The sequence below is a fragment of the Panthera tigris genome, chromosome C1 (genome assembly GCF_018350195.1).
Source record: "Panthera tigris isolate Pti1 chromosome C1, P.tigris_Pti1_mat1.1, whole genome shotgun sequence".
In the NCBI taxonomy this organism is placed as follows: Eukaryota; Metazoa; Chordata; class Mammalia; order Carnivora; family Felidae; genus Panthera; species Panthera tigris.
The window spans coordinates 170019762-170034344 of NC_056667.1; the positions used below are offsets into that span (position 1 = coordinate 170019762).

General features: G+C 36.7%; 1 pseudogene; it reads left to right on the top strand.

Moving 5' to 3' along the window:
* The first annotated feature begins 11039 nt into the window (after positions 1-11039).
* Positions 11040-12511, top strand: LOC102949305 (annotated as a pseudogene).
* Positions 12512-14583: the final 2072 nt, after the last annotated feature.

Sequence of the window (14583 nt, forward strand, 5' to 3'; positions counted from 1 at the left end):
ATATGAGGTGACATCCCATTGTAGTTTTGATTTGCATTTCCCTGATGATGAGTGATGTTGAGCATCTTTTCATGTGTCTGCTGTATATATGTGTGTCTTCTTTGGAGAAATGTCTGTTCAGGTCTTCTGTCCATTTTTAAATTGGATTACTTATTTTTTTGGGTGTTGAGTTGTATAAGTAATTTAAATATTTTAGATACTAACTCTTTATCAGAGATTGCATTTGCAAATATCTTCTCCCATTCTGTATGTTGTCTTTTAAGTTTTGTTGATTGTTTTCTTCACTTTGAAGAAGCTTTTTATTTTGATATAGTCCTAATAGTTTATTTTTGCTTTTGTTTCCCTTGCCTCGGGAGACACATCTAGAAAAAAGTTTCTACATTTGATGTGGGAGAAATTACTGCCTGTGCTCTCTTCTAGAAAGAGTTTTTATAGTTTTATAGTTTCAGGTCTCAGATTTAACTCCTTCATCCAATTTGAATTTGTCTTTGTGTATGGTGTAAGCTAGTGGTCCAATTTCATTACTATCCATGTTGCTTTCCAGTTTTCCCAACATTGTTTGTTGATGAAGCTTTTTCCCATTGCATATTTTTCCTCTTTTGTCAAAAATTAATTAACCATATAAGCCGTGGGTTTATTTCTGGGTATTCTATTCTACTGATCTATGTGCCAATTTTTATGCCAGTACCATACTGTTTTGATTACTATAGCTTTGTAATATAACTTGAAACCTAGAATTATGATGCCTCCAGCTTTGTTTTTCTTTTTAAGGATTGCTTTTTCCATTTGGGGTCTTCTTTGGTTCTATACAAATTTTAGGATTTTTTGTTCTAATTCTGTGAAAATATTATTGGTAGTTTGATAGCAATTGCATTAAATCTATAGATTGCTTTGGGTAGTATGGACATTTTAGCAACATGTGTTCTTCTAATCCATGGGCATGGAATACCCTTCTACTTGTTTGTGTCATCTTCTATATATTTTATAAATGTTTTGTAGTTTTCGGAGTACAGGTCTTTCACCTCTTTGGTTAAATTTATTCTTAGGTATTTTATTATCTTTGGTGCAATTTTAAATCGGATTGCTTTTTTAATTTCTCTTTGTGTTGCTTATTACCATATGACATGCCACACATTTCTGTATGTTGATTTTGTATCCTGAAACCTTACTGAATTCACTTATCAGTTCTAGTAGTTTTTGGGTGGAGTCTTTAGTGTGCTGTGTACACACACACGTATATATAAATATATACATATACATACATATACACATACATATACATATATGCCATGCCGCTCCCATATACATATATATGTATACGTACGTGTATATGTATGTATATGTAGTATCATGTTGTCAGCAAATAGTAAAAGTTTCACTTCTTCCTTACCAATTTAAATGCCTCTTACTTCCTTTTCTCATCTGATTGCTGTAGCTAGGACTTTCAGTACTATGTTAAATAATGGTGAGATTGGACATTCCTGTATTATTCCTTGGGGGAAATGCTTTCAGTTTTTCACCATTGAGTATGATATTAACTGTGAGTTTTCCCTATATGACCTTTATTGTGTTGAGGTATGTTCCCTCTAGACCTACATTGTTGAGGGTTTTTATCATGAATGGATGTGGTACTTTGTCAAGTGCTTTTTCTTCATCTATTGAAATGATCATATGATTTCTATTTTTTCTCTTACTGATCTGATGTATCATGTTGATCAAATTACAAAGATTGAGTTACCCTTGCATCTTGGGAATAAATGCTAGTGGATCATGGTAGTTGATTTTTTAATGTATCGTTGGATTTGGTTTGCTACTATTTTGTTGACTATTTCTGCATGTATATGAGTGTATTTACTGCCATTTGGTTACTTGTTTTATGGTTGTTTTCGTAGTTCCTCTTGATCCCGTTCTTTTACTTTCTTTCATGATAAATTGGCTTTTTTAGTGAAATACTTGGGTTCCTTACTCTTTATATTTTGCATCTCTATTACTGTTTTTTGATCTGTGGTTACCATTGGTTTTATATATAACATCTTCCACATATAGCAGTCCAGATAGATTAAAATTACATAAAACAGTGATAACAAAGAATTTTAAAAACTGCTAGAAAAAAGAAGATACTTACATACAAGGGATACCCCATAAGGCTATCAGTGGATTTTTCAGCAAAAACTTTTCAGGTCAGAAGGGAGCGGCATGGTATATTCAAAGTGCTGCAAGGGAAAAATCTGCAACCAAGAATACTCTATCCAATAAGGCTATCATTCAGAACAGAAAGAGAGAGAAAGAATTTCCCAGATAAGCAGAAGTTAAAAGAATTAATTACCACTAAAACAGTGCTAAGAGAAATGTTTAGGGGGACTCTGTGGGTGGGAAACAAAAACCATAAGTAAGAGTAAAAAAAAAATAGGAAGAACAAAAGCAAAAAACCATAAGTATTTCTGTAAAAATAAGTCAAGAGAAACACAAAATAAAAGGATATAAGGGTGCCTGGGTGGCTCAGTTGGTTGAGCATCCAACTTCAGCTCAGGTCATGATCTCACAGTTCATGGGTTCGAGCCCCACATCGGGCTCTGTGCTGACAGTTCAGAGCCTGGAGCCTGCTTCGGATTATGTGTCTCCTTCTCTCTCTGCCACTCCCCTGCTCATGCTCTGTCTCTCAAAAAAAAAAGGATGCAAATTATGATACCAAATACATGAAGTGTGGAGGGGAGTAAGGAATTAGTTCAAAGTTAAGCAACTCTCTGCTGATTATACACACACACACACACACACACACACACACACACACACACGTATTTATATCATTTATATCTATATTTATTTATCTATAGATAGATATATGTGTAACTAGGTAACCATGTAAGAGAGACTTCATTACACAATATTTTTGTATACTGAATTGGCTTCATTATAAAATTAAAAAAAATTATCTTGCTTATCACCAAGTTATATGAATTATGGCTAAGTGAATTTTTATAAAATTTTAAATCCTAAATTTCCAGTTTCTAGAATTGGAGTGGTTTAAATTAAAATATAGGCTATATATCATATAGGATTAATTTCTTGCATTGGCATACATTAATTATGTGAACTTAATTATATCAACTCATGTTATCCTTAGGACAGCTGAAGTCAAGATATCAAGAGAGGCCAACATGGCTTCTAATAAGAGAGATAGGCCTGACCAGTAAATATAGCAGGTAGAGGAAATAGGTGGCTTCAGTATGAATGCTACATCTAGAACAGCAAGAACAAATGCTCGGAACAGTACGTATTGATTTGAAATCTGGCTGCTTTCTCACAGGAATGACTAGCACCACTAGGGTTATTCATTCAATCATGATTCTGTAAAACAATTCCAGGAAGCCAGTTGATTTATAATAAATACTGGAAAAATGTCCAAGTTTTTTGGTAGCTGAGCTTTCATTATTTTTGTTATTTTGATTTTATGATTGCCATCATTAAATAGGAACTTTGAGATAATTATATTTATTCCAGAGAGACATGTTTTGTATAAACAATTGAGAGAATGTTTGACCATATTAAGAAAAAAATAATGTAACCATTTAAAAGTTTCTAAATTGAGGGGTGCCTGGGTGGCTTAGTCGGTTAAGTGACTGACTTTGGCTCAGTTCATGATCTCGTGGTCCATGTGTTCGAGCCCCGCGTCTGTGCTGACAGACGTTTCAGATTCTGTGTCCCCCTCTCTCTCTGACCCTCCCTTGTTCATGCTCTGTCTCTGTCTCAAAAAAAAAAATAAACGTTAAAAAAAATAAATAAAAGTTTCTAAATTGAGAGAAATCAATACAAGAAATTTTCTTTAAGCTTGAACCTTTGTATATTAATGAAACTTCAAAGTCTAAAGTAGTGACAAAATTTTTCTCTTGTGTTGTAAGAGCCTCTGTTGCATATATTTTATAATATAGCCAACAGTTTTTGGTTTAAATCATATCAATTTGACCTTTTTTTTGTTTTAAAAATATATATGATATTATCTGTAAGTAATAAAGGTCTAAGAATAAAATACAACTATTTTGTTGGACTACCACTGCTTTAAAAATTAAAAAGAACAATGGTCTTGTAGGCTTTCCAGTAAATGTTATTTTTTAAAGGTTAGAATTTAAAGCTGGGTTTTATCTGAAAATATTTTTCTATAATACACAATTTTCAGGGTTTTAAATCTTTAAAAAGGAAGATATTTAATTCTGTGATGAATTATTTTATATATGATCACTGTTTTAAAAAGCAGGTGCAGTCACCATTTATAATATAGATAGGCATATGCATATATATGAGAATAAAAAATTCCCTCAGGATATATTACACATAACTGAACATTTAAGTCTCCTGGAAACTGAAGAGGCTGCCAGTGAAACTGAGGAATTCCCTGGCATTAAGAAAATCAAGCAGGTCTCTAATAATAAAATAAATTCACTTGCAGGCAGTGGTTATGATGTGGATACTATTTCAGCTATTAAAATCCATTTTGTTTTCATTAATGGTCTTGTCATTTATATATGACTGTAAGCTCATGCCCTTGAACCCATCTTTTCTAATGTACCACTGTACCACTATCCTTTCTTAGTCTCCCTATTTTATCTTTAAATCTCTTAAAAATGATGTTTGGATTATTTTACCCCTTGTCTATTTTTTTAAAAGTATTTTGTAAATATTTAAAATTTTATAATATTTTAAATGTATTTTTGGTAACTTCTCTCTAATAATTTCATGAATATATCTAAATCTTCCAAAAAACTTTTTTGACTTTGGATTGTGTAATTCTTTAACATCTGGTACAATGTTTTATGTAATATTAAGATGCCATCAGGGCTGAAGATGACTAGACAGTCTACAACCTTGCTTATTGGCATTTCCACTTTCAGGGATGCATTCATTTGTTCATTTTTAAGTATTCCAAATATTTTTCTTTTACATAGGCTTGAACATGACAACTTTTCCTTAAAACTAGTTGTTCAAAAACATCAAATACAGACTTCTCTCTTTTGCCATTAGAAGATTTTTTGCTCCTTTAGTAAGGTAAAAAAGATTTTACTTCTATCTTTAATATCTTGTGTCATCAGCAATAATGACCTCTAGAAAGCATCTGGGGTAGAAGGAGATAAAGTAGTTTTCTTGTGATCCATTCCTGTCCCCCCAAAGAAGGACCCAGATGACATGGTTTATGGTAACTGAACCTTTGGGCAAATTTTGCCCATATTAGCCCATGTATTTGCTAGAAGAAGAGTCTCTGTGGAATAGTGGTCTTAGCAATGACGTCCCTGATTCAGGGTTGCTTTTGATAAACAAGCCTACAGTTAATGGATATATAATAAGCCTAAGAAGAATATTACACAACTCTGTAGGGTATCAAATGGAAATGTTTCATAGTCCAAACACTCATAATTCTGTATGTTAATGTGCCAGCCTCATTAAAAAGCGAATCTAATTCTGGGCCAGAAATCAAAGGACAGTTGCAGCAAGGAGGGACTTGGAGATGCAAACAGCATATCAGAGACATTTTTCTGCTTTGCTTGAACCTTTTAGTTTATATGCTTAAGATCATAAGAAAGTCTTGATGTTTTATAAAATCTCTGATTTGTATGAGTCTGACTGAACGGTTATTTGTGTTAGCTGGTGTGATAAGCCAGGCTTTCTTTCAGATTCATGAAAAAAGAAAGGCTAAGGCAGTTTTTGGCAAGAAGGAGGAGGGGATGAAAAAATATGTGAAAAAGTGATGCTTGGGTAACTGCTTTCTTATGAAGTGGAGAGAAAAATGAGGTACATTACAAGGGAAAATCTTGCCAATGAAATTGGAGGAAATAGATTTAGAACTGAGGGACAGGCTAGGTGGATTGACAGAGAGTGACATGCAATGGAAAAAAGAGCAAAAAGTTTTTTTTTTTCTTGACTCTTGTTGGCAGTCCTGTGGGTAAAAAAATGAAGACCCGTTGACAAGCAGCAGATAACAATAGGAAACACTTTAAGACTGAATTTTCTTGATACTGGAAGGCTTCTTTATGCTTCTATGGCTTTGTGGTGAGATCTCCTGTTCATTTACATAATAACACCAGTAAATCCATTGTTTGTAAAACCATACAACCAATTGCAGGCTAAGGTCATGTGACTAAAACTACCAGGAGCAATCTGTTAAGGAATTTAGACATATTACAAAGAAATACTAGACAAAGTCTGGTGAATTACTTTTGGTATGGATTCCTCAATTAATGATCAAGGAGTGTACTGGGTTGCATACTATCTCCCCAAATTTGTGTCCACCCATAACCTATGAATGTGATCTTATTTGGCAATCAATTTATATGTGATGAAGTTAATGAGAGACCAAAGTGGATTAGGGTAGGGTTAGATCCAATGATTACTATCCCTATAAGGAGAGGGAGCTTTGCACACAGGCATATAGGAGGGTGTGAAGATGGAGACAGAGCCTGGAATGAAGAATCAGTAAACTAAAAGCACCAAGGATTACTGACAAATGCCAGAAGCTAGGAAGAGGCAAGGAGGGATCTTCCCCAAGAGCCTTCAGAGGCAACATGACCTTACCAACACCTTAATTTACGGTTTCTAGCCTCCAGGACAGCAGGGGAATAATTTTTGTTGTTTTAAGCCACATAGTTTAGAAATTTGTTGTGGCAGCCCCAGGAAACTAATACAGGGGCTATGTTGCTAATTTTCAGTTCTACTAAAAGGAAGGAATCTTTGTCTTGACAATGGATCCCCAAGTGGTTGTAAATTTCTGCAAGCCGATAAATCTGGTTGTTGTTACGGTTAATTTGTTGCTGTGGATAATGGCAAGGGGTGACAGAACCCCCCCTGAGAGGAGTATCTGTCCCACCAACTCCCCCACCCTTAAATGGAATAATCCTTCCTAAGCATTTGGAATGTGACAAGTGCTTGTGACCTTAACTTCCTTTATCATGACCAGAAAGACATACTTAATTAAATGCCACTGGTATAGATTGTTAGACGTATGATCTGGAGTGCTTCCTAATCTTGAGAGCTTTTTGTAATCTAATTCTTAGTAAATCAAGAGAATATTCAGGTGGAAGTAATGACTACAAGACTCAGTTACCTGTGTAGGGTGCAGGATGGATAAAAGATTTAGGTCACATTGAGGAAAGGGTTCCAGGTCACATAAAGAAAAGGGCTGAAGGGGAGACATACACATATGTATGAGAAGGAGATGATAAATTACTTAACTGAAGGAGTCTGTATATATGACTTTTTAAGTTATAAGAATACTCTTATGACTTAAAACACTGTGCAATTTCATTATATTCTAGTCTAGATAAATTAAAATCTCACTATGAGAACTGTGATTTAGAATGAAAAGTACTTGGATAGGGGGGCTGAATGTTATCCTCGTAAAAAGCCCTAGAATCTGAAAATGTTGTCTAAGAATCTGAGATCAGCTTGCACAACCTGTGATAAAAGATCTTAGGCATTTGCAATTCTTTGGGTGTAGTGGTCTGGGGTCTGGCATACAAAATTCATTAGGATTGCCATATGAGGGTGCTCAGTAAATAGCAATGATTCTCTACTGGGAGGATTTTGGCAGTTCAGAACCATTCCTTTGACAGTGTCTAGAGATATGTCACAACAAAGTAGTTGTCACTGACAACTACTGGGTAGAGGCCAGAGGTACACATTCACCAATGAACAGAAGAGCCTACCCATTCCCAGCAAAGAATATCCAGCCCAAAATATTAATAGTGTTGAGGTTGAGAAACTTGATATGTAGTAATCCCTATGAGGAATATGGATGTTGCTCTTCAAGACTTCCGTGTGAAACTGGGGGAGTAGAAAATGCAATGATGGAGGCATTCAAGGTAAGGGTGATGTTATGAATTAGAAAGTTTTGGGTTGCCTGGGCGGCTCAGTTGGTTGTGCTTCTGACTTCAGTTCAGGTCATGATATCACAGTTTGTGGGTTCAAAGCCCCATGTTGGATTCTGTGCTGACAGCTCAGAGCCTGGAGTCTGCTTGTGATTCTGTGTCTCCCTCTCTCTCTGCCCTTTTTCCACTTATGCTCGCTCTCTCTCTCAAAAATAAATAAATACACAACAAAAAAGGGGAAAGTTTGGCCAAAGAGATCATCTGATGGTTATGTTACTTTTTAACTGCATAGTTGGGATGCCTATTACACATGATGAAGAAGGTTGTCTCCTCCCTTCCCGGTCATAGGAGTTACTGATTAACTCGCCCTTTACTCAGTGTTACCTCAGCCTCACCTATTAATGTGGGACAAAAAGACCAGGAAACCAAGTGAGACATGCTTGTTTCTCCTTGCTTTGCATCTCTGAAATTGCTAGTAAGGTTCTTGAGAGTGGATAAGGGTTCTGGTTTGTGTGAGTGTGACTTGATAATATGTACCTTTGTATTAGCTCAGCAACCGTCATTGCTTATTCTGAAGTGGTACTATCAATCATCAGCATGAAGTTAGTTCCTCATCACTGACCTATTGAGATTAAAATAAGCTACCATTAGACATGGGATGGAAATGCATGCTTACCCTCCTGAGAAAAATTGTGAACATTTAAAAGCAAATATTTTATTGTATGTTAATTTACAGGAGACATTGGGGGAAAATATATGCTTTTTAATAGAAAATAGCTTGTATCTGATACTTACACAACACCTTAATTATTTTGGACCATGATTCTTTTTTGTGTGTGTTTTGTTACAAAAAAAGCTACAAAACTATCATTTTAAGATAGATCTGCCTTATAGTTTGTAGATGTTATTTTATGTGAGATTTTACTGTGAGACTTTGTGTTTCCATTCTTGCTTTTTACAGATGAAGGTGGGGATAGGGATGTGGGGATCATTATGAATGTCTTACCAGACTTTTTTTTTAAGTTTTTGTAATTATTCATTTTTGAGAGACAGAGAGAGCGTGAGCAGGGATGGAGAGAGAGAGAAGGAGACACAGAATCTGAAGCAGGCTCCAGGCTCTGAGCTGTCACCACAGAGCCTGACATGGGGCTTGAACTCACAAACTGTGAGATCATGAACTGAGCAGAAGTCAGACGCTTAGTTGACTGAGCCACCCAGGTGCCCCTTACTACACTCTTCTGATTTTAAGGCTTTGCCTTCAACCGATCTTACAGGTGAATTGAATAGAGGGTATTATTTTTTTTTTTTTTTGGTATTGAGAATGAAGGAAATTTATTTTGTAAGGTGGTAAATAATGTCCACATTTACCCATTTAAGAACACTATGTAAAGTAAAATTATGAAGTGTGAAATAAAAGTTATGTTTGCATGGGATTTTTGCAAGATTGTCTAAACCAAATTTTTTTTTCAGTAATTACTTCTGGCATATAATTTTAATGATATTTAAAAATTCTATTATGAATAACTGAGATTTAATTAAATACAATCTAATTAGTACTTATAAGCATAACTTTGATTTACACATTCAGAAGATAGTTTTAATTTAAAGTCCTGAATTCCCTTTATAGATGTTTGATTCGAATTTAGATTAGGATGATCACATTTTTGAACTGTTCTTATTTGGCAAGTTTTTAAAAGGAATATTTAGCTAGTGATAATCATTTAGATTTTCTAAAACTGTTTTATGCATATGCCAATAATCAGATTTTAGAAACATAAAAATTATGTCTTAAAAAGCTTAAAAATATCCCATAGAGATGATAAACTTTAGTGTTGTTATAGATGTCAAGTTTTAACTATTTATATCAATGTTTAGAACAAATTTCAGGATTTTCTTTTTTTACTCATACAAGCATAATTAGTTGTATATTATTCTTTTTAGCTGATGGGGAAAAATGGCTAATACTTTATTATTGCTAAACATTAAAAAATGCTTTTCTTTGGGGGAGGGGAATTACAGGTAAAACATATTCTTTAAAGGAAGCCTAAAATACAAATTGAGCTGTTTGTAAAAGACTCTCTATTCCAAGTCAAAGAATAAATAATTGTAAATGAATCTTCAGTTATCTTGTTACTTTATGCTTATCCTGACCAGTGACTAGTTTGAACTAAGTATTTGCTTATTTAATTTTTCTGGATTATGGGTTGAAAGTCAAAATGCCTAGAAGGACAAGTTTTGTAACACACATTAAACAGGAAACAATATTTTTGAGATCCACAAAAATACACAATTTCTGCTATTTGGGGAGAAATTTCTGCTCTCCTGATTTATCATATTACTTTATTTTGATCAAAATTTAAAGATACTGTGTTTCAAAAAATGAAGCAGTGAAAATACAATTCAAATAGCAATTAGCCTCATAGAAAGAAAGATGAAAAAAATGAGAGAGGTTGGAGTAAGATGAAAAGTATATGTTTTCCTTATAATGAAGGCAGACAGTATCCAGTACAAGTACATTGTAAATACTTACTCTATAGACTCTACAACTGCTAGTTTTCTCCATTTACCCTTGCAGATTCTTTCTCTACCCTCCTCTGCTCTGCTCTATACTCTGGGAAACTACTTGTTATAAATTGTACCTATTGAAATCCCTTTAACTCAGGTTCTGGTTGGATTAGCAACATGAGAGCTGATTGTGGAGAGAAAAAGAAAGCTCAAAGTAATTATTTCCTTTTTCCTTTCCCTGCCAGAGTAAGGTTTTAGCAGCGGCTGCTCCCTTTGAGGTGCTCATCATCTACTACAGTATTTGCTGGTGTCTGGTAACTCTTACCCCTTCCTCATTGAGGCGTAAGAGTTTCCTACTCTTGCTAGCTCCTGGGTGCATCACCATGGCATACTGCACTGAATTCTGCCTACACTTCTACAGACTGTTTCTTCCTTAAACTTGTTTCAACTAACCTTTGATGTGCTGTGTGTTTCATGGTGGGACTCTGAATAATACAGTAACTATATCTAAAGTAGTTTTCTTTTTAATAGAATCTTTATGCAAGAATGAGAGTTCAGTTTTGGGGTGCCTTCTACATTTTTATGAAAACATGTAAATTCAAAAAATTTAGCCTACCTAAAAGCAGCTTCTCAGCTCGTTCTCAAAGCTCTGTCAGTTTCAACCTACTCACCTGCACTCCAGCCTTCGCCATGTGCATCAGGGTGACCCAGAAGTCCTACAACATGTCCACCTCCAGAGCCTAGGCCTTCAGCAGCTGTTCATACATGAGTGTGCCTGCTGCCCACATCACCTCCTCTGCCTTTTCCTGAGTGGGTGGCAGCAGCAGCAGCTTCCAGGGTGGTCTGGTCACCTGCATGAATGTAGTCGGGGTTGTGGTGTGGCCAGGGGTGTGGGGGCGCGTCCCAGCTCTCTCAGTGAACCAAAGCCTGCTGAACCCCTGTAAGCTGGCAGTGGGCCCCAGCATCCAGACTGTGCACACCCAGGAGAAGGAGTAGATCAAGACCCTCAAAAACAAGTTTGCCTCCTTCATCGATAAAATGTAGCACCTAGGGCAGCAGAACAAAATTCTGGAGATGAGGTGGAGCCTTCTACGGTAGCATGGAGCAACATGGGCAATGTGTTCAAGAGCTATGTCAACAATCTTGCATGGCAGCTGAACACACTGGGCCAGGAGAAGCTGAAGCTGGAGGTGGAGCTTGGCAATGTGCAGGGGCTGGTGGAGGACTTCAAGAATAGGAGGAGGAGATCAAAGTGAGTGTAGACATGGAGAATGAGTTTGTTCTTAACAAGAAGGATTTGGAGGAAGCTTATGTGAACAAGTTGAAGCTGGAGTTTGCCTGGAAGAGCTGACTGACAAGATTGGCTTCTTAAGGCAGCTGTATGAAGAGGAGATCTTTAATCTGCAGTCCCAGATCTCAGACATGTCCGTGGTCCTGTCCATGGACAACATCTTCTCCCTAGACCTGGACAGCATTATCTCTGAGGTCAAGGCCTACTCTGAGGGCATTGCCAACTGCAATTGGGCTAAGACTGAGACCATGTACTGGATTAAGTGGGAAGAGCTGCAGATATTGGCTAGGAAGCACAGGGATGACTTCCATCACAGACGATGGAGGTTTCCAAGATGAAACAGAACATTAGACAACTCTAGGCTGAGATCAAGAGACTCAAAGGCCAGAGGGCTTCCCTGGGGTCTGCCACAGCTAATGCTTAGCAGTGCAGGGAGTTGGCCATTAAGGACACCAGTGCCAAGCTGGCCAAGCTGGAAGACAACCTGCTGTGAGCCAAGGAGGACGTGGCATGGTGGCTGAGGGAGCTCATGAACATCAAGCTGGCCTTGGACATGGAGATCACCACTGACAACAAGCTCCTGGAGGGTAAGGAGAGCTTGTTGGAGTCTGGTATGCAGAACATGAGTATCCAAACTAAGACCACCAATGGCTACTCAGGTGGGCTGAGCTTGGCTTACTGGGGCCTCACAAGCTCTGGCCTCAATTATGAACTCAGCTTCTTCCAGTGTAACTTCAGCTCTGGTGAGGGATCCAGTTCCTTCAGCCCTGTCAGCTTCTCCATGGCAATGATTGTGAAGAAGATTGAGACCTATCATGGGAAGCTGGTGTGCAAGTCATCTAATGTCCTTCTGTCCAAGTGAACAACATCTGTGGTCCCTCCTGGCCTCCTACTCCTTTGGTTACCATAGAGCCTTTGTGGGCAGGAGCTATACAGGGGAGCCTTGGAGAACAGGAGACATGCCTGAGGCTCAGCACAGGTCCTCAGCCTACCCTTAGCAGGGAGTCTGCGGCCCTGGGTACCCCCTCTTGCCAGTACCCCCTACTAAAAGCCAATTCAAGTGTCTTTTCCCAAATAAAGCCTCAGATGACTCTGCAAATCCCCAAAACAAAACAAAACAAAAATTTTAGCAAACAGAGAAGTGGACATCTATACAGATTTATGAATTTCCACAAGCATTATATATTCATGTAATCCAGATCAGGAAGCAGAGGATTACCAGATCTCCCTAAATCCCCTTTGTGCTTCTAGTAACTAAATGTTAGGTATAACCAATATTCTAAATTATAACTATATTAGAATCTCTTTTTAAACTTTATATATGAAGGAATTCATCCAGCATGTACATTTAGTGTCTGGTTTATTTGCTCAACATGTTTTTGAGATTAATTCATATGAAGTATAATATTAATTAGTTCATTCATATCGCTGTGTAGTAAGTAAGTGATTTACCTTTTTACTTTTTTGGGGGGATAAACTTTAGGCTTGCTTTCAGTTTGGTGCTATTTTGAATAGAAGAGCCATGAACATTCCATGCTTATCTTTTAGTGGCTATGCATTTCCTTATCTCTTGGCCATAAACCTAGGATGGAAGTCTTGGAACATGGAATAGTTATATATTTAGCTTAGGTAGATATAGCTGAAGAATTTTCTAAAGTGGTCATACCAATTTACATTCACATCAACAAACTATGAAAATTCCATTTAATATACAGGCTAACTAATGTTTGGAATAGTCATAGTCATAGCCTTTCTCTTTTTCTTTTTCTTTTTTTGGTTTTTTTTTGTTTTTTTTTTGTTTTAAGTAAGCTTTATGCCCAGCATGGAGCCCAATGCAGGGCTTGAACTCATGACACTGAGATCAAGACCTGAGGTAAAATCAACCATCAGAAGGTTAACCAACTGAGCCACCCAGGTACTGCAGTCATAGTCTTTCTAATTAAGCCCTCCTGTTGTGTGTGAGCTTAATAAACCATAATGTCTAAAGACCATCAGGAACACACCTAGAGTCAAAGTAGATTTATTAACTTGCTGTAGCAATGATGATGGGACAAGTGTGGAATTGTAGGTTGTGTCAGTAAAGGATAGCATGGGCCTTTACTGTTTTTTGGTTTATCCTAGGTGATTTTTGAGAAGGAAAATAAAAGGGGATTATGTTCTGGATTAGTATTTGTTATGGAATGTTGGCAAATTACTATGTGTATTTTAATAATTTTTAATCTAGTAGGTAAAGTGGAAAAGTAGAGCTAGAATTGTCATAGTTACAGATGTAGTGGCCAAGTATTTGGTCAGGAGAGAGAAAGAGATAGTAATTTTTGTTTTTGTGTGATGTCCTTGTATTTTGTTTTGTTCTGTTACAGCCATGGAGTAAGTAATGTCATCAGATGTTGATATTCTGTTAAGTTATTTAAATTCAGCAGGAACACCATGGATTGGTATAATTTCTAGGCAAGCTACCAGTTGTCAGCTATCAGGGTAATTGTGTTATTCTCTGTTTACCATTTTGGCCAAAGGTAGATAAAGGCTTCATTAGATTATCTGACTCTCTATCTATCCATCATCTATCTAATTTTTCTATCATCTATCTAATCCAAGTTAGCTAGCATGTAGTTCAATAATGATTTCAGAAGTAGAATCCAGAGAATCATCCCCTACATATAATACCCAGCGCTAATCCCAATAAGTGTCCTCCTTAATGATCTTTTCCCATTTAGCCCATCCTCCCCACCCAAAACTTCCCCAGCAACCCTGAGTTTGTTCTCTGTATTCAAGAGTCTCTTATGGTTTGTCTCCCTCCCTGTTTTTATGTTACTTTTGCTTCCCTTCCCTTATATTCATCCGTTTTGTGTGTTAAATTCCACATATGAGTGAAGTCATATGATATTTGTCTTTCTCTGACTAATTTCGCTTAGCATAATACACATCCACATTGTT